Source organism: Lepidochelys kempii, chromosome 1 (genome assembly GCF_965140285.1).
Source record: "Lepidochelys kempii isolate rLepKem1 chromosome 1, rLepKem1.hap1, whole genome shotgun sequence".
NCBI classification, from domain to species: domain Eukaryota; kingdom Metazoa; phylum Chordata; order Testudines; family Cheloniidae; genus Lepidochelys; species Lepidochelys kempii.
In genome coordinates, this window is record NC_136380.1 from 280,999,975 (window position 1) to 281,026,967 (window position 26,993).

Consider the following 26,993-nt stretch of genomic DNA (forward strand, 5'->3'; position numbering starts at 1 on the left):
CTATTTAATTAATTCCTCGTTAATTATTAGTAAGATAAATCCTCCTCCTCCTCCCCCGAGCTGATATACAGGAACTTGTATTGAAGTACTTCTCCGGGAGCTTTTCGTTGCTTTTCCAACCAATCTGGTCATCTCTGTTCCAGGTGTAAGGGAGGCTGTCACAGCACCTCAACAAGCTAAATTGTCACAGTGCAGCTAAAACACATGACACCAAAGTAATATAAAAGTCACCCAGTAATCAGCAATCTGTAACTTCTACAGAGAGTAATCAACACTAAGTAAGGGATTCCAGGAGTCCAGGAGAGCTGGCTGTATTTCAGGGAATCCCTGTTGAGGTTACAGGGACAAACCATCCCAATGTGTCGAAAGAATAGTAAATATGGCAGGCGACCAGCTTGGCTTAACCGTGAACTCCTAGTGGATCTTAAACATAAAAAAAGAAGCTTACAAGAAGTGGAAGGTTGGACATATGACCAGGGAAGAGTATAAAATTATTGCTCGGGCATGTAGGAATGAAATCAGGAGGGCCAAATCACACCTGGAGCTGCAGCTAGCGAGAGATGTCAAGTGTAACAAGAAGGGTTTCTTCAGGTATATTGGCAACAAGAAGAAAGCCAAGGAAAGTGTGGGCCCCTTAATGAATGAGGGAGGCAACCTAGTGACAGAGGATGTGGAAAAAGCTAATGTACTCAATGCTTTTTTTGCCTCTGTCTTCACAAACAAGGTCAGCTCCCAGACTGCTGCGCTGGGCATCACAACATGGGGAATAGATGGCCAGCCCTCTGTGGAGAAAGAGGTGGTTAGGGACTATTTAGAAAAACTGGACGTGCACAAGTCCACGGGGCCGGACGAGTTGCATCCTAGAGTGCTGAAGGAATTGGCGGCTGTGATTGCAGAGCCATTGGCCATTATCTTTGAAAACTCGTGGCGAACGGGGGAAGTCCCGGATGACTGGAAAAAGGCTAATGTAGTGCCAATCTTTAAAAAAGGGAAGGAGGAGGATCCTGGGAACTACAGGCCAGTCAGCCTCACCTCAGTCCCCGGGAAAATCATGGAGCAGGTCCTCAAAGAATCAATCCTGAAGCACTTACATGAGAGGAAAGTGATCAGGAACAGTCAGCATGGATTCACCAAGGGAAGGTCATGCCTGACTAAACTAATCGCCTTCTATGATGAGATTACTGGTTCTGTGGATGAAGGGAAAGCAGTGGATGTATTGTTTCTTGACTTTAGCAAAGCTTTTGACACGGTCTCCCACAGTATTCTTGTCAGCAAGTTAAAGAAGTATGGGCTGGATGAATGCACTATAAGGTGGGTAGAAAGCTGGCTAGATTGTCGGGCTCAACGGGTAGTGATCAATGGCTCCATATCTAGTTGGCAGCCGGTGTCAAGTGGAGTGCCCCAGGGGTCGGTCCTGGGGCCGGTTTTGTTCAATATCTTCATAAATGATCTGGAGGATGGTGTGGATTGCACTCTCAGCAAATTTGCAGATGATACTAAACTGGGAGGAGTGGTAGATACGCTGGAGGGCAGGGATAGGATACAGAGGGACCTAGACAAATTGGAGGATTGGGCCAAAAGAAATCTGGTGAGGTTCAATAAGGATCAGTGCAGGGTCTTGCACTTAGGACGGAAGAACCCAATGCACAGCTACAGACTAGGGACCGAATGGCTAGGCAGCAGTTCTGTGGAAAAGGACCTAGGGGTGACAGTGGACGAGAAGCTGGATATGAGTCAGCAGTGTGCCCTTGTTGCCAAGAAGGCCAATGGCATTTTGGGATGTATAAGTAGGGGCATGGCGAGCAGATCGAGGGACGTGATCGTTCCCCTCTATTCGACATTGGTGAGGCCTCATCTGGAGTACTGTGTCCAGTTTTGGGCCCCACACTACAAGAAGGATGTGGATAAATTGGAGAGAGTCCAGCGAAGAACAACAAAAATGATTAATGGTCTGGAACACATGACTTATGAGGAGAGGCTGAGGGAACAGGGATTGTTTAGTCTGCAGAAGAGAAGAATGAGGGGGGATTTGATAGCTGCTTTCAACTACCTGAGAGGTGGTTCCAGAGAGGATGGTTCTAGACTATTCTCAGTGGTAGAAGAGAACAGGACAAGGAGTAATGGTCTCAAGTTGCAGTGGGGGAGGTTTAGGTTGGATATTAAGAAAAACTTTTTCACTAGGAGGGTGGTGAAACACTGGAATGCGTTACCTAGGGAGGTGGTAGAATCTCCTTCCTTAGAAGTTTTTAAGGTCAGGCTTGACAAAGCCCTGGCTGGGATGATTTAATTGGGGATTGGTCCTGCTTTGAGCAGGGGGTTGGACTAGATGACCTCCTGAGGTCCCTTCCAACCCTGATATTCTATGATTCTATGATTCCTTTTCATGAAAGAAATAATAGTTTGAAAGAGATGAGTTTTCCTAAGTAATTTTAACAACTTTGCCTGTATTCTACCTTGTCCTCCTAGGAGCCACCAAATCCCTGGTGGCATAGTGGCAAGTTTCTGAAGGTTGCAGACAGCACTGGTGCCTGCAGGAAGGTGCAATGCACTGCCTTACAGCTCTGTTCTAGGAAAACAGCAGGCTGGAAAAGATGCTGCAACAGAGAGTTGAAACTGACAGGAAAACACAGGAGGGAAAGGGAAGAGGTAGCTAGCACTCAGAGGCATGAACCCTTTCCTTAGAGAACTTTTTTAAAAAGAAAAAACAAAGAGGCCTGTGATTTTCAGGGGGTTTCATGTCTATTTAGTGCAGAAGGTGAGGCAAGGAAAGGGCCAGTATTCCAGTCTGACAGTGACATTTCAGACACAGTTAGAAATGTTTTACGCAAAGAAGAACTAGCAAATTTCACTTTGGATTAAAATTATATTTGCATAGCTCTAGTGGTGACTATGGGAAAAGAGACGCGGAAATACAAGAGAAACAGGAGAAAGCTAGTTTAATGTTGTTTTCTTTGTTATTATGTTGATAACATCCAGCATTTGTTGAAAAAAGTTCTGGATCCATGACTTAGTTTGAAAGAGATTGGCAGAGGTAAGATTGTCTCTACATGGTTGGCCTTGAGAGCATTCACTGGAATCAATCCAATGTGGAAAGGAATCAGGTTGCTATTTACAAATTTCATTTATATGAAAATGACCACTGGAAAGAGTAATGAAAAGGTCAGTATGTTAAAACCTGAAAACCATCTTTTTATAAACGATTGTTTCAATATCCTTACAGATACTACTGAACAACAACAACTTTCAATACTATTGGCTTGAAGTTTGTATATAAAATGGGAATCCTTACTATAAAACAATACTTTACAGTTTCAATCTCAGTTTGGATGGAGAAAAGGACTGAAAGACAGAAGAACTTCACATACACACACATTAAAAATCTTATTAAAAAGAAATAAGGGTGATTGTGTGTTTCTATGGATTCCAGAAAATGCCGAAAACCAACAATTACATTTTCTGTACAAACCTCTAATATTTAAAGTAATCCCAATTAAAAAAAATTACTAGAAACAAACTGTTATGGGACTCAGCCTGTTTTCCATTGCCATAAAATTCTATTCTAAGTGTAGAGAGTTCCCACTAGAAGCAAGATTGCCTTTGTTACCTGCTTGTTATACTTAAATCCTTTTTCACTTCACCTACTGTATGCTGTGATCTGAGATGCAGATGAATATCTATTAAGGCCTAATGTGCTTGAGTTTTAGTTAAGCACTGGAATAAATTGCCTAGGGAGGCTGTGGAATCTCTGGCATTGGAGATTTTTAAGAGCAGGAGAGACAAACACCTGTCAGGGACAGTCTAGATAATACTTAGTCCTGCCGTGAGTGCAGGGAACTGACTAGACTCCTCAAGGTCCCTTCCAGTCCTACGATTCTATGATTCTAAGGGGGGGAAATGTGTTATACCTGACCCCCCTCTCTTATACTGCTGCCAAACTTCTGTACAGTTGTGCTCAAGCAGGAGCTCTCTGGATCTACACGAAAGGGGTATTGGTAAGGTGTTGAGGGGGGTCAACAAGCATGTGGACCAAGGGGATCCAGTGGATGTAGTGTACTTAGATTTTCAGAAAGCCTTTGACAAGGTCCCTCACCAAAGGCTCTTACACAAAGTAAGCTGCCATGGGATAAGAGAGAAGGTCCTCTCATGGATTGGTAACTATTTAAAAGATAGGAAACAAAGGGTAGGTATAAATGGCCAGTTTTCAGAATGGAGAGAAGTAAAGAGTGGTGTCCCCCAGGGGTCTGTTCTGGGACCAGTCCTAGTCAACATATTCATTAATGATCTGGAAAAAGGGGTAAACAGTGAGGTGGCAAAATTTGCAGATGATACAAAATTACTAAAGATAGTTAAGACCCAGGAAGACTGCAAAGAGCTACAAAAGGATCTCTCAAAACTGAGTGACTGGACAACAGAGTGGCAGATGAAATTCAATGTTGCTAAATGTAAAGTAACATACCTTGGAAAGCATAATCCCAACTATACATATAAAATGTTGGGGTCTAAATGAGCTGTTACCACTCAAGAAAGAGAACAGAATGCTGGTAATAATTAAGAAAGGGATAGATAATAGGACAGAAAATATCATGTTGCCTCTATATAAATCCATGGAACTCCCACATCTTGAATACTGTGTGAACATGTGGTCGCCCCATCTCAAAAGAGATATATTGGAATTGGAAAAGGTTCAGAAAAGGGCACAAAAATTATTAGGGGTACGGAACGGCTTCCGTATGAGGAGAGATTAATAAGACTGGGACTTTTCAGTTTGGAAAAGAGACAGAGATATGATTGAGGTCTATAAAATCATGACTGGTGTAGAGAAAGTAGGTAAGGAAGTGTTGTTTACTACTTCTCATAACACAAGAACTAGGGGTCACCAAATGAAATTAATAGGCAGCAGGTTTAAAACAAATAAAAGGAAGTATTTCTTCACACAACGCACAGTCAACCTGTGGAACTCCTTGCCAGAGGATGTTGTGAAGGCCAAGACCATAACAGGGTTAAAAAAAACTAGATAAGTTCATGGAGGATAGTTCCATCAATGGCTATTAGCCAGAATGTGCAGGAATGGTGTCCCTGCCTCTGTTTGCCAGAAGCTAGGAATGCGGGACAGCTGATGGATCACTTGAAGATTACCTGTTCTGTTCATTCCCTCTGGGGCACCTGGCAGTGGCCACTGTCAGAAGACAGGATACTGAGCTAGCTGGACCTTTGGTCTGATCCAGTAGGGCCATTCTTATGTTCTTACGTGTTTTCCATGAATACCCCTATACTCTGGAATGCATTTCCCTGCCTTGGTTTGCCAGAGATCTGCTTTACCAACTGTTTGGACACACTATAAAACTTGTCTTTATTTTGGAGCATTTGGGAATGAGACAGTATAAAGTTTTCAGGATTTTTTGCAGAGGATTTCTATAGTTCCTATGTTTATTGGTGCATTTTATAAATCAAAATAAATAAATATGCATTGTAGCATTCTCCAACAACACCACATGGACCAATATGGGAAGTATTACAGAAGACAGCCAAGTCCCAATTACTTATCCTCCCACCAGGAAACAAACAGGCCAGCAATGCTCCTAAACATGGAAAGAGCTCTCAATGATGAAATTTAAATGATTTTGAAGATTAGCATTTGAGGTTGGATGAAGTTACATTTAATTTCTTGGCTAAGTAACATGGGCATGTATACCACACATTATCACACAACTAGATGATGGAATAGTCTTAAAATGAAGAAAAAAGCATGTGGATGCCAAAGATGTAAAGAAAGGCAGGGAAGACTGAATTAAACTACCAGCTCAGGGCTTCATGATATATTGTGCATACAGTATAATTTCTTGCAAAGCAGACCCACTGGCAAACCTTGTGCTAAATTGATAAAGATCATTTAAGTTTCTTTATAGTGCAGTGGCTCGGTATAAAAAATACTATAATTTAAATTTTAAATCAAAGCTTTGCTTTTAGCTTTTCCTGTGAGAACTTGGGAATTTACAATATTATTTTAGCCCAGAGTTCATTCTGCACCACTTCAGTGTGTTTTGAAGAGACGTATTAAAATAGACCCTGTGGATGGATGAGGTAATATTTTTTATTGGACCAAGGTGAGAAAGAGAAGCTTGTGAGTTTACAGAACTCGAAGAAGAGCTTTGTGCAAGCTCCAAAGCTTGTCTCTCTCACTAGCAGAAGTTGGTTCAGTAAAAGATATTTCCTCACCCACCTTGTGTCTCTAATATCCTGGGACCAATACGGCTACATCAACACAGAATACACCTCTGTGGATGGTTATTCCTAATGCTGCCTCTTACAGGGCCCCCAGCTCCAGGAGTCCCAACAGCAGCAGCCACCAGCCGCCAACAGCAGCAGGAGGTAGAGGAGGGAAGCTTCAAACCCAAAAGGCCCCGGGCATCAGCTGAACTTTCAGGAGTGAACTCTGTCTTGACTGTGGTATCTCTTGTTTCTAACATCCTGCCACCTTCAGGATTTATAAGCTGAACCAACACTTGTTGAAATAAACAGGAAGATTCCCATTCATTTCAATGGGCATTGGATGAGGCCTTTAGCTACTGCCTCTGCTCACCAGCTTCACACTCACATGCCCACCATGCATCTCATCATTCTGATCTACCTTCTGCCTCCATCTATGCACCCCTCTTGTCTTCCTTCTCTCTCATCCTTACCTCTTACTGTGTCCATCTTCTTCCCTCTCCTTTTACTCCTGCAAAAGATCTCTTCTACCTCCCCTCTCAAATGCTCAATTCTCTCATATCAACCCCTATCACTTCAGGCTAGTCCCATTGCTGATGTTATTAGCTATTGTTGTATATAAAATGAGAAGAAAATGTAAGCATTCAAATGTGGAATCTTTAAGAAGCACAACAATATGCTCTCATCACATAGTTCTTGTTCTCCTCGTCCTTTGCCCCAGGCACCGCTATGTGTTGTCTCCCTTGTTGTGCTTTGTCTAATTTTAGATTATAAACACTTCAGGGCAGAGACTCCATCTTTTATTTGCTTGTAAAGTGAATAGCAACCTTTGGAAAATATATAGATTATTAATAATAATAACAATATCAGCCACATCAGTGTAAGTTACAAATCTATCTCCGCCATCTATGCAATAAAACAATAACAAAACCCAGACAGACAGACATTCTGTTGTATGTCACTTTCAGTCCAAAAAACATTTTTAATGAATTTATATTGTTTCCCCTTCTAGCTTTGGTTGAAATATCTGGCCTCTATTTCACATTAATAATGCTACAAAAAGCCATAGATCCCAAATTTCACAGATCTAAAGCAAACTGGCACCTTTTTTTATAGCAACATCTTCGTAGAATAGAAAGGTTCTCTAATTCAAAAGGTCAAATAGAAATGTTAATGAAAACAGAACCCAGTCAAGTCAAATAAAATAAGAAAATAAACAGAGATTTTGCTTCAGGCAGCCCGAATCTGATTTAAGCAGCAGTCTCAGAAGAATCCAGCTGTTGTTTACTGAAACGTAAAATAATGTGCTTATTCCTTTTATATGACAGCATCCCTGCTCCTTGAAATCAGGATGTAACATTTTTCCTTTCATGGACAACAATCTGCAGTCATTATATGTACAGTAACTAATCTGACCAATTACCTAAAAGCTAATTACTCTGATTTTACAAAATGGGTCAGCTAGCTCAGTGTATGTTGAATCCATTAATTACTGGTACTTAATAAAGAACACCAAAGAGTACATCCATGCATTAACGTGTTACAGCAGAATTACAGATATTTTAATACTGGATTGAACAAGCCTCTGATCATCATTGTTTTATAGCCTCAGAGCTTAATCTAATTGTACCTAATACAGAGCTGGACTGTGCAGGCCTTGGCAATTACAGTATTTTATTCATGTTAGCAATTTACTTTCTTACTCTAAACATGTTCTACATTTAGTTATTTTATTGTACATTTCAAAGGACATCATCATTCATTTGAGATCGCAGGATAAACCAGAAGATTCAAAACTTTACTTGATTAAGAAGAATAAAGACGCAAGATTTGTCTTGGCTAGAGAAAAACAATCAACCCAACTCAGATCAGCCTTCAGACAGTAAACCTGCAAATACTACCTGCAGTTCTAACACCTCAAGAACAGTAATATCCAGTGTTTTTCATTCAGTAGCTCTTGACTATTAACAGAACATTGGTGAGTAGGTCAATGTGTGAAACAAAAATATGGTCTCCTTTCCATATCAAAATGTGAAAACAATTTAAATATGTAGTGCAATTTTATACTGTTTATAAAAGCTAAAAAAACGGTCAGAGAGATATGCCACCACAATCTGTACTTAAACATTTATTTCTGTCTCATGGTCTCCAGGCTTTCACAAGTGCTTTAAGAGGAGATTGGAAAGAATTTGCTGCCCACTCATGATGATGCCTCATAAAAGGTTCTTCAAAAACGGATCAAAGGCTGTAATTTCCATGCCATTTCTGTCCAATTTCCTTTTCTCTTAATGTTTTCATTTTTTGAAACGGCTATGATTGCAGTCCAATTTTGCCCACACAGCACTGTATGCCTAAATGAACCATTTATCACAAACTTTGTGTCTTTTTGATGCTTGTGGTTTTATTTGCTTGGCAATTTTTAAAATCCTCCCTCCCCTCTCCCCCGACCCATGCTGCATTTCAATTATCTTCAGTAATTATACCTGCAGAAGTTTACATTAATCTGTTCTCCAGATGCAACATTAAAATTTGTAGAGTCCAATTACACCTTAACATGGGTGTTCATTTTTCCTCCTCCTCCATCACCAACACAAAAAGGTTTTCATACACGGTCTCCTAAAGAGAGATCTTTACTCATTTTGGCTTTAGCATAGCAGGCATAAAAACCACAAGAGTCAAATTCTTATTGCTCATATTCCATATTCCTTTCTCCTAAGTAGTTCTGCCTCCTTTACATATTAACCAGTTCTAATTATTTTTCCTTCATCTTTGTGTCATATGTATAAGTGACTTCCAGGTGGGAAAACTTCTCACAGATGTTACTGGCTCCTATTACCACATCAGGTAAAACACTGCCTGCAGACAGAATGTCATGTTGTGAGGCACGGCTGCTGTGTCACTTATGGTGAACACAAAAACAAGCTCAGCCATGAGTAGGTGTTCATCCTTGATTGCCTAAATGCACTTAAATTGTCTGGTCACTGCTTGGCAGACACATTAAATCCAAGCTCTCCAAATGTAATTTAACCCTGCACAAGCCAACAAATTATTCTTCATCCTTACAAAAGGGATTAAAAAAATCTTCTGGCTTTCAAAATTAATAATTCATTGTAATGAAATTTCAGAATCTAATTCTCCGGCCTGTTATTAAGTGCCCCGTGCACCAACATAGTGGTGCATTTTTCTATTTGCTACTCAGTCTTCTGTCCATTTCTACGCTTCACCATTAACAAATGGGGTGTTTTGTTTTTTTACAGTAGTTTATGGCATACTTCATGGGTTGAATATTGAAACACAGCTACATTTTATTCTCAACATTTTCATCAATTAAATATGTAAATGAGTTCATAAACCAATACAGATTGGTTTTTATTTAAAGATAAATCTTAGGATGCTGACCAGTTTAATGACAGATAAATTCCTTCAGATGATATACCATAACGGATACTCATTATATGCTGTAGATTGATAATATATGTAATGACACATCAGTAAAACATAGGCAGCTTTTTTGTGCTCATTGCATTGCTTGAGCTATGGCAAACAAGTTCTCTCATTCTCTTCTCTGAAGTCACTAATTCGTCATATGTCTGCTGTGTATGGGATTTTTGTGAAGGCTACAAGAACTCATGCCTGGAACCTCTTTATTTGAAGGCAAGGGGCCAAAGTCTGTTGTCTTTTACATCAAGGTAAATTAACCAAAGTCAATATATCCACTGAAGGTACTGGAATAACTGAGAGCAGAGTTTATCTGAGGAGCACCATCCATTCTATGTAGTTTAGAACCACAGTGGTAAGAAAATTCTAATAAATGAACAAGCTAAGCACAGAGTTCTTGGGAATGAAGTACAAAGAATAATGTTGGAAAACAATAAAATCTAGATGGGTCTGCTTTATTATACACTTTTCCCCATAAAAAGGGAAGATTTGCTTATTATCCTTTGTGATGCATTGTCACTAAATCTGTACCACTTAAGAATTCTGGCTGACATTGTGAAGTTGTATTATGAAAAACTGCTGTGTCATGAATACCAATATGTATGCGGATCTACCACTGCTAGCAAGTCCTATACCATACACCCCCCCTACCCCCACCCCCGAGAAACAATGGGGTGGGACTCAATGACTCTATTCAGGTGCAAACACCTGAACAATGGGTGAACTGCATCCTTAGAAAACCAGTTTTAGCTTAACTCCTCCAAAGGGAGGGACAAAGACAAGCACAGTGGAAAGTCACCCAAAAGACAGAAAGAAGAAAGCTAGGTGGGCTGCACAGTGAAACCCAGGGGAACAAGATGGGGTGGCAAACAGAATGACGAAGCATGGTGCAGGAGACAGTAAGGTCACAGAAGCTGAGTACCCTCACTAATGTGGGAGAAAGACCAATTAGCATGCAACAGCCTGCATGAACAAGGAACACCTTGTTTACATGCCTTCCTGGACACAGATATTTCCTCAAGGATGCACAAGGGAAGGGATGTGAGAAAATGAGGGATATTGCCATCTGAGATGTTTGTTTTGCAGGATACATACTCCCCTGTGCTTTATATGATTCAGTTTAAAGGTGTTGGATTGTGCAAAGTGTGTGTGTGTCTGCGCGTGTGTGTGTGAGTGTGTTAACTGCTCCACAACTGCTGTGGACTCCTGAGAGAATTTAACTGTAAATCAGACGCTTCAGACCTTTTGGGTGGAGTTCTGGGAGCGGGATCTGTTAAGTGCCAGGGAGCCTGAAAGGTCAGCGCTGTGCGCAAAGGCACAGCTAGGCAGCTGGATAGCAGGTTAGACACTGATAGAAAATCTGTGCCCTGAGTGTCTAATGACTCTGATATTTGGTACTAGGACAATGGCGGGACTTCAGGCTTTAAACACCATGGGGATCCTGAGCAACCGCAGCTTGGATTCTCCTCACAGCAGTCCTAGTAGGTGACCAGGATATGACACTCACTAGGATCAGTTCTTCTGGCTTTTTGAGCAACCTAGTGATGGAAATTAGTAGAAATGTGTTTGAAACACTTTGATTTTGGGGGGTGGGGGTGGGGGGAGGCAATTATGAATTGGTGGGGAATAGGAAATTCAGCAACAGGCTTTTGCCAGATATTAAGCAAATGAAAAATGTCACACATGATGGGGTCAATAAAAAATAAAGACTGCAAATGACTGAAACATTGTTTAATTAACAAAGAACTAAACAATGTCAGTGCTTAGTTTAACTAAGATGGACATAGATATTTAAAAGGAAATGAAACACTGATTGATTGTTTCCTTTACTTAATTTAACCAAATAAGATTATGGTGGAGTCAATACTAAATAATGCATTTTACAGAATGAGGTTTTACATTTTTTCATCTAAAATTATCAGGCCAAATTCTGCTCTCAGCTGGATGAATATAAACCTGGAGTAACTCTACTGACTTCAACAGAGCTGCTGCATATTTCGACTGACGTAAATGAGAATAGAATTTAGCCCAATTAATTTAATGTTATCCGACAGAGTCTACGGCATATCAATGACATTTTGTAAAATGTATATCCTTTGAATGGAACTTTAAAAATGAGTATGCAAAGTTTTATAACAAGGATTAGTATAGGGTCAGATGCTCCCATTTTCATCAAAGAAAAATTTAGGAGTTAACACCAGTTGATTCAATAGGCCACTCCAGATTTATTTCAGCGTAACGGACCCTCAAGGAGGGTCATAATCGCTTTTAGTGAAAATGTGCTTCTTGCTCCAGAGACTTTGTGTTTCATCATCTCTTTGGGGCTTTAGTCTTCAAACAACCCCTTAACTTTTGGCCTCATTGCTTCTAGTTTGCCCCTTTTTATCTAGAATAGCTAAACCGAGAGATGTTTACTTCTCCTGATTTAGGGTTTCCAAAGCAAAATCTAAGTTAAAGATGCCATAACTGTAGCTGCAGCACTACTACAATATGCAGCAATGACAACAGCTTCTCTTTGTTATAAACATTTTTTGCTCTTTGACTGTGTTGATCCCTCCGTGGCTTTTCAGCAGCAATTTTCACCCATGATGGCAGAGAGTTTGTTTTCTTCATGAAGAAAAATAAAGGTGAGAAAGCTAAACATGTTTGTTTTTATAGTAAAGTAAAAAGAGAAACAAAATGAGATGAAGCTTGCAGGCAAAGAATGATGTTTTATTTACAGTTAGACTTGTCTACATTAAGAAATTAATTCAGATGAAATTTGGGTCTTAATTTCAAGCAGGATAGCTATTCCAAATTAACTCCGTATGTGGATGCTCTTATTCCAAATTAGTTTACTATGAATTAGCTTAATTCACTTCCAAAATTGATTAAGTTAATTTGGAATAAAACCATGCTTATTCGGGAATAGGAATGTCTACACGGGGAATTAATCAGGAATAGCTGTTCCTGAATAACTCCCCATGTAGACGAGGCCTTACTTAATGCCAAGAGTATGTTCTTTAACAGGAAGAGAACATCTATTAAGCTTTACCTATGACAACATAACACACAAACACACACAGAGAGCACAATACATAAGAATTTATGGTAAAGCGTATGCATACATGTATGTAACACTCACTAATAGTGATGTTCCTATGATTACTGAAAGATCTCCTGCTAAAGATGTAATTTATACTTAGCATCATCATTAGATATTGTACATACCTGCACATACAAATGTATCTCTACGATCCTGCATAGTATATGACTTTTTTAATATTAAAAAACCTATATCATTACAATAAAAATATCCAAGGTCTGCACTTTACTGTATATCCTTACTTCTCACATGTATTGGTAGCATTTGGATTTACCTTGCACACAAAAAGGTACATGTGGACATAGGCCAGCGCTCATCACAATTTGCAGCCTGTTGTCTGATATTGCCTAATTCAAAGAGTAATATTTTTCCAATTTTCTGTGGCTGACTTGATTATCATAAATAAATTCATTAATGTACTGTACACTATAGGCAGGCACAGACATTTTCAGCTTTAAATGATGAGGGAAGTACAGAATAATTCCTTCAAGCAGTAGGTCCACACACATTTAATTCTCACAATACAAATTTTGATTAAAAGTCTGAAAATAAAAAAAAGACTCAAATCTTACATTTCTGTACATAAAATAACTGAGTGTTAATAGGAGACAGTTACACAGTATGTTGCTAGTGTTATTTTTTCTCCTGATTTACTAAGGTTGCTGCATTTGATTGATTGCAATTTTCTCCATATCTTAGCATTATGCCAAATGGAAACATTTTGTTCCATCCATCTTAGCAAGTGACACAATGTTCCTTGGCATGTGACATTAATAAAAAGTCATGCTGGCTGTCTCTCTTGGCTGGTCACATCAAGGTTGATCTCTGGTAGCTTTTTATGATCAGTGAGATTTGTCAATCATGCCGCTATTTAAATCTTAAATACATTTCAGAAAATCCACCCATTATAAAAGTCTTTCTTAAAAATTTACATGAGGGGATTTTTCATGTGGTAGCAATGGAGAGGCCTTAGCCCTGCTTATCATTTTCTTAGCAATATCTTCAGAGCATTAGAAGTGAGGATTGGATTCTTACCTGGTACCCAATATAGTCCCTTTCTGGAGCTCTACACAAGTTGCTGTAAAGTGACCTAGCACTGATTCCCCAGCTGCAACACTTGTCCAGCACTGGCTGTTCGTTAATCACTGAACAGTGATCCTGACATTTCTGAAGAGCGTTCCTGAGATATAAAAGTAGACACAGCCACACAGGATTAATATATGGTGCCAGAAATAAAATTTCCACTCTTTCCTTCAGCAATGCAGCTCACGTCTTGCAAAAGACAGCTACTCAAGCACATTCAAGGGCATTCCCCGAGAAACAATGTGCTAATTCCATATCTCAAGCTGCTGGGTCCTGGTGCACATCAGAGTACACTGAAGAAAGATACCCGAGCCAATGACAAACTATTTAACCTAATGAATAATACTTCACAATGTAATGTTTTATTACTGCCTCATAATGTCATATACACACATGATCAATAAATTATTAAAAGTCATGATAGAAAATGCAATGAATTCTACAGTCTAGTTCTAATTTAAACACAATGTTCTTTGTGGAACAGTCTAGACTGATTAAAGAGGTAAAATACATTTGATTACTGATACTCAGACAGTGATCTAAAACTATAAAGTTTTACTGTATACTTTGAATGTTTTCATGGCCTCTCAACAGGGGGAATATCAATATGTCATGTCTCTTAGCTGCTGCACTGAGCTATCTCCCAATCTTTATGTTTCATTTCTAGGCATATGTATGCTTTTTTTATTAACACTTTGAGTTATATAACACTGCTGCAGCTGTATCAATGTGCATAAAGAAAATGAACAAACACCAGCCAAACAATCCAAAATATAAGAATTCCCATAGTAACAAAAGTCATGAATATGGATACTACAACTATCTTCCTTGGAGAGTTAGGCACTTATGCAGAGAAAAAGCCTATGCAGCATGAACGCTATTTGGAATGGCTAAAAACAATTTCTTTCATGGGGAAGAGGGGTGAGGAAGTGAGGAGAAAGGAGAATGATATAGAAAGGTCTATGAATCTATGCAATCCAGCCTGTCCTTCAGTGAGACCACATACAGGCTGTTAGCAAGTGAGACACTGATTGCATGATCAAGGCAAAAAAGTGTAGTGCGTAAGTGTTGATCTCCCAGCTGACACTGAAGCAATGAATTATCTCAAGTGAATGATCATTCACAATAATTATTTTTGTCAAGTAACAATTACTGCAACATATTCTTAAGGATTTTCTTGTTTTCCAAATATCCTATTATAAATGGGATGTACAACAATAATTAAGTTTGGGAGTAGAATGTATTTAATATTTTTTGAAGTGTTCTGTGATACCCATTGTAACTTCTAGTGCACACAAACATCAGTTAGAAATTAATTAAATGAATTTACATGTGCAATCAGCACACATTTTCACACTGAACGACGAGAGAACATTGTTTTACAAGGTCATCCTACACTGGGGGGTCAACTTTGTGACACTACTGTGATTTTATAGACTTTGAGGGTTTCTTGTGACAAAATACAGCCAGCTCAGGAAAGTTCCCAGAACTCCTTGCAATTTCCATCTTTGACCACTGCAGACAGCTGCCTCCAGCACCTGAGCACCAGACACCTCTGTGTGTTCTTAGAGGGCTGGGTCCAAGAGCAGGTCCAGTACAGCAGAGCTGGCCCCCACTCCATGCTCAGCAGTAGCGCCCTCTCCTCTTCCACCACAGCCCAGTGAGGGGGAGTTAAGGGTCAGAGGAGCCCCCCTGGAAGCCCTTCTTGGGCTGGCTGATGATGGGGCAGCTGTGGGAGATTGCCAGTGGGGATGATTTGGGGAGCCCAGGGCTTGTGCGCACATTTTGTTGGCATTTAAAATTGAATTTTCAACCTGTAATTGTCTCACACACATACCAGCAGAGATTGGGGAGTTCAAAAACCAGACCAAAAATATTGTTGTTGTTGTTGTTAAATTTCATTATTTTTAGCCCATTCTCATGAATTCTAATTATTCTGACTCATGATTTGCTAACTCTTAGGGTTGGCAATACTGTCCTGCATATGCTATGGAGCGGGAGAGGTGGGTGGTCATCTGAAAAATGGCCCAACACCTTTTTGGCTCACCTTAGCCCAGCTTGGGGCAGGAGACTCAGTGGTGGGGGGTCGGGAATCATGGGAGGAGGGCCCTGCCTGCATGATGTGGAAAGTCAACGGGCCAGAGTGGAGAAGCAGACCAGCTCTGGGACAGGAACCACTGTGGGGTGAATACGGGATAGGATTGTTGTCCAATCCCCCCCACCCCCAAACCAGGACTTTTCACCCACAGGGGCAGGATGCTACCCCCACCTCTGTATCACAACCTCTGGGGGCAGGACTCATCTCTCTGCCTAGCATAGTCCCCCACTTTAAATGGTGCCCTGTAGCCCCATCTCTCCTATGTCTTAAGTCAGAGATACTTTGCTTGTAGCTCATGTGCCTCATCCGTAGCAGCTGTTTGTACATGGTTCTTACTGACTCCACCAGTCTGATTAGTGGTCCCTAATGAAAACAGATCAGAGGTTTGGGCACCACCCCAAACCGCAAATCTGAGATAAGGAGCTGCTGGGATCTCTTTCTCTTTGGCAGCCAGAAGGGAGGATGGAGAAAGAGGGAGAGGATATATTGTGTTGAATGGAGCCATTCATTCCTGGCATTGTGTTGACATACTTGTGTTGTAGTGAGTTAATATGTGATGACACTGCATTGTGACATACTGCATACTGATGAAGTGTTACAAAGCAAACACGGCAACACAGCAATCAGGGCAGCATGTTGCAGTCATATTATGGCTGTTTGTATTTCTGTTCATGGGGGAAGGAAACAGCTTATTCATTCCCACAGCTGTGTTTTATCACCACTCTTTTCACACCATTTTTGCACTTCTAATTAACACAAATAGGTCCCAATCCTACTCTGGCAAGACTCCCACAGACGTAAATCAGAGTTTTCCATGATTAAGGAAGATAGGATTGGGCCCGTTGTGTTTTTAAGCTTTGTTTGCAACTTTGTATTCCCTTCTATGTGTTCATTAAGTTAAATTCTCTACTCTATCTTCTGAAACTTTGAGTTGTGAACATTTCAATATTTATGTAGGTAAGCAATCATCTAGTAAAATAAATAATTTTAAATTAAATTAATACAATACAGTGCAATAATTAATAAGTAGTGCCCAGATGCCCTAATCAAGTGTAGGGTTCCCTCATGTTAGGGGTACACTGTACACTGAACAGTTTACAGACAAAACACACAATGGGTGGGAGAAAGGAAGTATTATTGTCCTCCTTTTACACGTGGGGAAGAGAGGCACTGAGGGATTAAAGGATTTATCCAAGGTCATCCAGGAAGCCTGTGGGAAAGCCAGGAATTGAACCCACATCTCTAGATTTCTACTTCCTCCATCACCTGGCCTCTCTCTGGAAGAGCTGGTTGAAAAAAATGATTTTTATTCCCATCAAAAATGCTATTTTGTCAAAAGCAAGGTGTTTAATAGAAATATGTTGGTTTCAACACAAATTTCATTCAGAGAGAGTGACAGACTACCCCAACCCAGAATAGTCAGTAGCCCAGTGGGTAGGTCACTCACAGGGGATGTAGGAGACCCATGTTCATGTACTGGTTGTATCTGATTTGAATCAGGGACTTCAACTTGGGCCCTTCACATCCCAGAGGAGTGCCCTGATCACCAGGCTACTGGCTATTTTGAGGTGGGTGTCTTTCTCTGACTTTTTCACAAAATGTTGTGAAAGAGTTTATTTTTGCCCCATGTTGGAATGGCAAAACATTTTGAAACCTCAATATTTTTCAGGAAACAGATATTTTTCTCGCCAGCTCTGCCATCCATACCAGATGCTGGTGCTGATTCTGTCCCCCAAGTTACAGTAAAATAGGAAACTCTGGAGGAGAGATCTTTCCTTAGTGCAGACTCGTCACCACCTGACTCTTGGATCATGGTATGCTTTCCTTTCTGCTGTGCTTTGGGCTGCACTCCTATTACAACAGCCTAGCATCACTGCATTGTCTACGCATAATGGGCAAAGATTTTATTTTGCTATATCAAAATCTATCAACAGAAGCTTGAAACTAATTTTTCCTCATAATTTCTTTTTCTGTCTTTTATATTTCTAAGATGTTTTATCTCCTTAGTCCTGGGTCACAGGCTACAAGTTTGGAAAAAGCTCACATGAGACTCAGAGATGATGAAAAAAGCCAAATAATAAAAGAACATTTAAGGCCACTACTATGGGTTCTACCTCCATGGGTTCTGTAATATATCAACCCAGGCACCAGTTATAAAACGTTCCTGTACTACCGCTGCAGCTAGCCAGGGTAAAGTCCAGCAAAGGTACAACACACGGAATCAGTGCCAAACCTAGGCTTAAAAAAACAGGGATACCAGTGAACACTTTCAAGATACCACTTTCACTACATCCTTTTCCTTCACAGAAGCTCATTAATACCATGGTGACTTAGACCTTAGTCCATCCCATGCTTTGCTGCACATTGGGCTACCCACATTTGCCATCATTGCCTGTCAACTGCCCTTCTCTCTAAATCTTCCCATTTCATGTTGAGGTGCTTGATGTTGTTCAGAACTGATAGTTTCCATGTTATTTGCGGCCTTTCTTCTTGTGTTTTCTGGCTTCCATTCAAGGGCGGTATTTGGTAAGCATTCTTTTTCCGTTCTCAGCACATGTCCCAGCCACTGATGTCTTCCTTTGTTGATAATTTGTGAGAGGGTATCTTGTCCAGTAATTTTTCTGACTTCTTCATTCATCTTCCTATCTCTATATGTTATTCCCAATATTCCCATTGTGCAGCATTATGCAATGTGATTAGGGAAAAAAATCTATTTCCCAACTGTTGAGAATCTGGCAGCTACTTAGGGGTGGAACAGGAAAGGGAAGTTTGAGTAATGGAACTGTTTCAGCATGGAGTCTGTTGTGGTGTAGATTCAGGGCCAGTGTTTTTGTTCTTCTCCCCGTCAATCTGTGCAGATATGCACAACTGTGCATATGCCTCTTGTGCAGAACCCTATATGGGATACTTTAAATAGGGGGAGTAGACAGAATTGAGAAGGGAGGATTTGGTAATGGTAAAGTCCACAGTGTCACACTTATTTTTTCCTAATTGTTTTCCTTTTGTCTTTGCTTCCTCTCTAGTTTGTTTTTCTTACAATCCTACCTTCCCTTTTTCACTTATCCTTTTACTTTAATTATGCTATCCCTAGGGCCACAAATTTTATTTTAAATTTACAGAGTTTATAGGAACATAAGTTGCTGCTGCACGATATCATTCATGACCATAAGTGTTTCCATAGTAGGACAAGAAAGCAACCAAGAACATGGTCCTTTGAGACACATGAGCAGCACAGAAGACTGGAAAGCAATTAGATTTGACTAAAATGAGAATTTTCCTCGCATGGGAGGAGTTCTCAGTAGGCATGAAACCAGCATAGCTGTCTGCTGCACCATGCCCCTGTACTTGTTTCCAGCATAGGAACTGGAGCACACTGCACTTCAGCTATATTGAGTTGGTGTATGTTTCCTTAGGCACCATAGCCAGCTGGCATAAATTAGAGCAGCCCCCATGCTGTTCAAACCTACACCAGAGTTCACTGTAGCCTGGATCTGCCCTGACAATCAGGGAGCTGTGACTAAAACAATTACTTCAATGGGGCTTACAACCCACGGCAGAATCTGAGCATTAGTGAAGTGATTTTTTTAAAGAAAAAAATTACTACATAAAATACATAAAAGAGTAAAATAAAATTAACTATAATAATCAAGCTTGCTCACCAGGTGGGTTTTCTCAGGCTGTAATTAGAAAGCCTACAATCTTATGCAAAATGTTCACGTACCTTTTTAATTTATTCTAATGTTGTAAGTCATTAAGCTACCCTCTCTTACTTAACAGTCAATGCAGGAAGTGAACATAAATAAATAAATAAAATATTGCAAACAGATCTGAAGCATTCCAGAATATTTTCTCATTAGCACATTTATCTTCCATGGTGTTTGCAGGTTCATCCTCAGCATTAAAATTGAAGAATTCCTACTAAGCTCTAAAGGAAGAGAAGCCAAATTAAACTTCTTAAAACTCTGATTGATATCTAGGAAAACACTGTGAATGCATTTATAAAATACCTGCTTCAAGTAAAAACTTAGCAGTCAGAAGGCATTAAATAAAAATATATTTTGTTACATGGAAAATTTCACAAAATGAGCTTAATCTCTATGGAAGGTGGTTTCTGTTATAAATGGATGAGCGGCAAGATGACAACATTAAATATTGACATTAAAATATTATTATTATTTTTGCACTTTTTACAAATGAAAAACAAGGAACTTGCACCGTACTAAAAAATTATAGTCTCTATTCATAAACTCCCAAGCCACATGGTGGGCAGCTTTCTCAACCATTCACTTCAGAGATACAGACCTTTCTGTTAAAGTAACACAGAATGATATTTTGTGGCAGCAGCAATTTAATTTTCCTTTGCAAAGGAAAACCTTTATAAATACATGCAAAATAGGCGAATAGAGATTTATTAAGTCACTGTGAAAAATATACTACCTTAAGCAAAAACCCCACATGCTCATTCTGACAATGGTATGATGACATTTTATCTGCCCATCAAAACCATTGGCACCTCCTCCAGGCAGATAACTGAGTAAGTAGAATTTTGGAAGGTTGGTCTAGTATGAAATCACCTCTGTAAGAAGCTGATTTAATGTGATAATTACACTTTTAGCTATAGCTTTACAATGCATGAAGCATTAACCAAAGACAACTCATAATTGACGTAGTGAAAGTGAGGTGCCCAACTGTAATTGAAAATGATGTTTTCTAATGCAACATTCTGATTATCACATAGTCTTCAATGTGAGCTAACATCAAATGGTCTTGTAACATGACAAGGTAATTCTGATAACAGTAAATGAAATGAATTGACATCATGGCTACATTTTAGAGAGGTGTGTACCAAACTCCCCAGGAATGATAGGATTTAGATAGCTGAAAAGTAGTACTACCTATACCATCAAAGCCCGTTTTAGATGTTCTTTTCTCATTGCTGTTCTACTCATTTCTTTGTTTACAGGCCAAAAGGTTCAGAAAATACAATTCTGTATTATTTGGAATCTGTATTTATTAACAATGGTATTAATTACAGCATTCATGTGTAATGCAGTAATTAGTGCATTAAGACTCTTTACTTTGCATTGGAATCAATTAAGTATATTGAGGGCATATCTAGCAAGGTGCTGAGTGTCCCAAGACCCCTTTCAGCAAAATATTAACTTCAATTGGCCTTAACCACATGCTTAATTGCTTTGTTGAATGAGGATCACAGTTTCTACCGACGATAATGAATTTTCCAAAATTCCAGCATTTTCCAAAACTGGGACCAAAGGAGATCAAGTTCAACAAAATATGAACCAGTGAACAGAGTATGGCCAAGGAGAAATCAGGTTTAAAGATATTGCTATGAGAAAAGGGGTGCACTGCTCTCAGCTCTCTGAATTTTATTGCATTTGCTACAGGGCTGTTCTGTATTCTGAAATGAGGAACAGGAGAACAATTTGAAAAACATTCCGGTACAGTATCAGGATTTGTTCTTCCAATTAAAGATACAGGATGTGTTAAACTGATACTCTCCCCAGTGTCACTAGTGTATGTCTCTTGAAAGCCACCTCAATAGTTACCTATTTTAAAAAAAAATGAAAGGCTTGATATATATTAAGCAGCAACAATAACTGAGCCTTCCACCAATGTTTGGGCTTGCATATTGTGGGCACCCCTGGAAACACAGTTTCAATACCTGCAATAACTGCATTTAGGATAGCAGATTTTGCAGCATGACAATAACTGCAGAACAGCAAATGTTACATTTGTAAATGATGCCCACGGTAAGAAAAAGCCTGGCTGCCACTGTTCCCTCTAAGCTGTGGACGTGTACACAGATCCTAACCTGCACACGTGGCGAAACACCGCATGCACAAAAATTTGCACAGAAGCACAATTTGCACAGAAGAAATTTTTTGCACACACAGCCTGTCAAAAATTCGAGGGAACAATGTGGCAGCACAGGTTCTGTATAGAATACAAATTACCAAAGGCTAGATTTTGTACTCCTTATTCAGAGTAACAGGGTCTTCTCCTCTCGACAAGGCAAAAGAGAACATGGCAGGAGAGAACAGGCCATAGACATGAAGGGAGAGGTCTGCATGTCCACGGCATTCTCCTCCGTAGCTCCCCAACAGGGAAGAAATCCTCTAGGACAGGGGTGGGCAAACTTTTTGGCCCAAGGGCCACATCAGGGTTGCAAAACTATATGGAGGGCCGGGTAGGGAAGGCTGTGACTCCCCAAACAGCCTGGCCCCCTCCCCCTACCTGCCCCCTGGCTGCCCCTCTCAGAATCCCTGACCCATCCAACACCCCCGCTCCTTGTCCCCTGACCACCCCCTCCTGGGCCCCCCCACCCCTAACTTCCCCCCGGGATCCCACCCCCTATCTAATCCCCCTTCTCCCTGTCCCCTGACTGAACCAACCCCTATTCACACCCCCGACAGGCCTGCTGGGACTCCCAAGCCTAACAAACCTTCCCTATTCTTCATCCCCTGAGTGCCCCCTGCAAAACCTCCGTCCCATCCAACCGCCCCTGCTCCCTGTCCCCTGACTGCCCCCCCGAACCCCCAACCCCCACTGCTCCCTGACTGCCCCCCAGAACCCCTGACCCATCCAACCACCCCCTGCTCCCTGTCCCCTGACTGCCGCCCCGGGACCCCCCGCTCCCCGCCCCCTTACCATGCCGGAGCCAGCCAAGCCGCTGGGCTACCTGGCAAGAGCGGCGGGACAGAGCGCTGGCGGCATGACGTGCTCAGCCTGTGCGGGAGGGGGAACAGCAGGTGAGGGGCCAGGGGCTAGCCTCCCTGGCCGGGAGCTCAGGGCCGGGTGGGACGGTCCCACAGGACAGATGTGGCCTGCGGGCTGTAGTTTGCCCACCTCTGCTCTAGGAGTTCTGTGGATGGGCCTGGGAAAATACAAGGGTTTAGAGGAAGGCATGGATAAGGATAAGGCACAGTGGTAGGAAGGATAGAGACTAAGACAAAACACAAGACTGAGACTCAAGAAATCTGGATTAAATTCCCAGCTTAGCCGAAAACTTCCTGAGCAAGTCACTTACTGTATCCTGTGCCTCGGCTCCACAGATGGGGATAGCACTGCCTACCTCACAGGGGTGTTGTGAAGATAAAAATCAGTTAATTATTGTGAGATCCACATCAGCATCTAGATAGAAAGCTAATAATAGCACTGGTTTTAAAGGACTCATCCTGTCAAAAGAGTGAGAGGGCACTCAATTGGGAGGACCCACGGTGAAAAAACTCTGGATCCAACAAGCTCTCCCCAGTGGTCCTCAAGTTTTACCAGTGGTGCACCCAATGCTTCCATCTCTGGAAAATTATAAACTCATCCCGAAAGGAGGTGTCATCTAACTCCTTTGAGCCCAAGGTTTATCCACTTGTTTGCTTATCCAAGAAAGTCAAAGGAAGTTTCGCATAAAAAATACTTTTGGAGAATTTAACCCAAACATAACTAATTTTCATCTATTCCCTAAAGTGACTCAGTGTGTCACTGGATTCCATTGCAGGTTAAAAATAGTTTACCACACCAGACCTTCTATAACTGGGAATCAATAGGCAGAAGGGCTTCCAAAAGGCAAGGAAGAGATTGTTTTACAGCAAGCTGTGGTAGTTTAAAGTAATAATATAAGCCACCTGGAGATGCTTTAGGACCAAAGGAACACATGGTGAGTCAATTGAAAATGATTCCTCCTGGACTGTTAAGAGAGTCAGGAATACAAGGATACCTTAAATGGGAATCCTCACCATGTAAGCTTTGTGCTGCCTGGGAGTGAATGGAGACAGCGTATATCAGCTGACCTGAACTCTGCCCAATATAGGGTTATCCTCTTCTTGCTCCTAAGCCTGCCTTACCCCTCTCCTCTCTTCTTTGCAGATCCCAACTCCATGGACAACCTTCTGTAGGATTTTAGGAAGGGGAGATAGTGCCCTGAAGTTAACTGGTTATTACCCATCTATGTAGAAGTGCGAGACATATGGCTGGGGAGACTATTACTTGAGAACATGATCTGGCCCAAGGTCCTGTGATGTGTCAAAAGTTTAACACTCTTGTATTATTTTATAAAGTAAGATTGATACAAAATGCAAAGGAGTTTCCCAACAAATAGTTAAAACAATCAACCAATTCTCACTCAGAAGCAAGCTGGCGGGATCCCAGGAGATGAACATATAGACAAGCCCTCAGAGTGCTTTCTACAAGGTTCTGAACTCCCTCAGCTCCCATTAACACCAGTGGGTGTTGCGAATGCTCAGCAACTTGCTGGATAGGAGCCATATTTGGCAGTCATGAGATGTGATAGGCTATTGTCTCTCACACAGAGGGCCCATTTGAAATAATATGAGGATTATTCACAGCAGTTAATTTCAAGCAGTTTTCCTTCATATTCCATGGTAATCAAGATAGACAGGCCACACACAGAAACTATAACATAATGTAAATAAAGATTACTGGATCATTTTCTGGTTGTCTGTCCAAGTCCACTCCTTTATCTTCTTAAAGAGAAATTAACTCACATCTTGAATCCTTGGAAATCGCGACAATACTAAAGCATTATTTTATATGCCATTTATTCTTGATGTGACAATCTATATTAGCAATACATTATTTCACATTGCAAAGTTATTAATGTAACCAATGACAATGGAAATGTGCAGATTTAGGAATTCCTTATGTTGATGGTTGGTCTTCCAAAATCTCAGCTTTTCTTTTATAGTGACGAGGCTGCTAGCCCTTCTGCTTGTGAAGATAACCTTTGCAAAGTAAAACAATTGTCTGTCATCTTGCCTAGCCTGCAACCTAGCAGGTTGACACTATAGCACCAAGGGAAAAAAGTATGAACTTCCTCATTCATCTGATTGTGGTGTTAATGCTGAAGTTGCAGTTGTTAAATTTTTAATCTCAAAATGTAAATGTCAATGATGTCAACCACTTCACAGTTAATGATGGAGCAGACACACCGACTGAATGCACTTTTCTAAGGGCACATGAAAAGTACCTGGCACAAACTGACATTCCATTTATTTGAAGGGATGTTCTACAGAAAAACTGTTGCCTGCACACAGGCACTTTCAAAGCAGCCACAGCTAGGACACTTAAACAACAAAGTGGGACAGCTGGGTTGACTTTTCATTTAAATTCAGAGACAATGTGAAAAAAATATCACCAAAAATCCCCTCTAAAAGTGATCACATCTTGCCATTTTTAATCTTTTATCGAAGTTTAATGGATGCAGTATGCTACTAACATGGAAAAATGTGCAAACTAGATGAACTCTCTGACAACTTTCAGAGTAGCAGCCTTGTTAGTCTGTATCCGCAAAAAGAAAAGGAGGACTTGTGGCACCTTAGAGACTAACAAATATATTTGAGCATAAGCTTTCGTGAGCTAGAGCTCACTTCAGCTCACGAAAGCTTATGCTCAAATAAATTTGTTAGTCTCTAAGGTGCCACAAGTACTCCTTTTCTTTCTCTGAAAACTGAAATTTGCTTGTTTTTATACAGAAAAAGGAGAGGTCTAGAAAGACTGTTCATCTCCTCTATAAAATTTTGAAAGATATCTCCATAAAATGATGTCCTTTTTCAATCATCATTTGAAGCTAGTTTAACCAAAGAGATCACCTCTCACTAATGAAACAATCATGCAAAAGAATCATAGAATCATAGAATATCAGGGTTGGAAGGGACCCCAGAAGGTCATCTAGTCCAACCCCCTGCTCAAAGCAGGACCAATTCCCAGTTAAATCATCCCAGCCAGGGCTTTGTCAAGCCTGACCTTAAAAACCTCTAAGGAAGGAGATTCTACCACCTCCCTAGGTAACGCATTCCAGTGTTTCACCACCCTCTTAGTGAAAAAGTTTTTCCTAATATCCAATCTAAACCTCCCCCACTGCAACTTGAGACCATTACTCCTCGTTCTGTCATCTGCTACCATTGAGAACAGTCTAGAGCCATCCTCTTTGGAACCCCCTTTCAGGTAGTTGAAAGCAGCTATCAAATCCCCCCTCATTCTTCTCTCTGCAGGCTAAACAATCCCAGCTCCCTCAGCCTCTCCTCATAACTCATGTGTTCCAGACCATTAATCATTTTTGTTGTTCTTCGCTGGACTCTCTCCAATTTATCCACAACTTTATAAAGAGCAACTTTAAAGTTTACACCTTCTATCAAAGTTTCTTAAAACACTTCAAAGTGCAGTTAGATTTAACCAGTGAATTTTATACACACATGATCAAACTTGAAAATATGTATGCAGTGTTGTTGTAGCCGTCTTGGTCCCAGGATATTAGAGAGACAAGGTGGGTGAGATAATATCTTTTATTGGAACAAATTCTGTCGCTGAGAGAAACAAACTTTTAAGCTACACAGAGCTCCGAAGAAGCTCAAAAACGTGTCTCTCACCAACAGAAGTTGGTGCATTAAAAAAATATAACCTCACCCACCTTTAAAATATGTCTCTTTCCCCCCTATTTTTATGAAGCTGAAATTGTTGACAGAATGGAAAGAGGAGGGTTATTCAAGGAGAGACAAGAACAGGAGTAGGGCAGAGCTGTGTAGTGTCACAATGGCTTTCACAAGACTCTTGAACTTGATGTGGTGGAGAAGAGATTCACAGAAAAGATGCGGTCAGAATGAGGAAGAGAAGATAAGATCTTTTCTGGTGGTTTTGTATGGACTGTTGGGAGGAGGGCACAGCAATGCATGTGTTGGGCATATCAGTAAGGAGGAAGCTGCACTGACAAAGATGGGAGAGATAATGAGAATCTGGATGAGAGATTTAGGTCTTCAGAGAGAGAGAGTTGAATGTTAGAAATGTTGTTTAGAATTATTTGAATAACTTCTTTTTTGTGTTCCTATTGAATAAGAAAAATGAACCATTTAATTACTAATCATTGCCCATATGTAGATTTGGTGTAACTGGCCATCGTGGTTTGTTTTAGACTTTGAGAAATGAACATGCAGTACGAAATTCATGAAGATTCAGACTCCCAAGCCTGCACTCAGCATATATTATTTAGTCTGCTGAAACCGTTTTTATCCTGGCCCACAAGTATAGACTGTCAAGTCAGGCATCAGAGTAGCA

At 40.6% G+C, this 26,993-nt stretch overlaps 1 protein-coding gene across 8 annotated transcripts in view; it reads right to left on the reverse strand.

Moving 5' to 3' along the window:
* The window catches only part of SYT1 (synaptotagmin 1), a 511,405-nt gene that overhangs the window by 225,358 nt on the left and 259,054 nt on the right, over positions 1 to 26,993 (reverse strand). The window contains exon 1 of one of the 8 annotated variants that reach the window (XM_073327689.1): positions 13,766 to 13,910. The exons of the other annotated variants lie outside the window; for them this stretch is intronic. The gene's annotated coding sequence lies outside the window, so the exon portion shown is untranslated. Of the gene's footprint in view, positions 1 to 13,765; positions 13,911 to 26,993 lie in introns of those variants that run through there. 8 annotated transcript variants of the gene reach the window in all.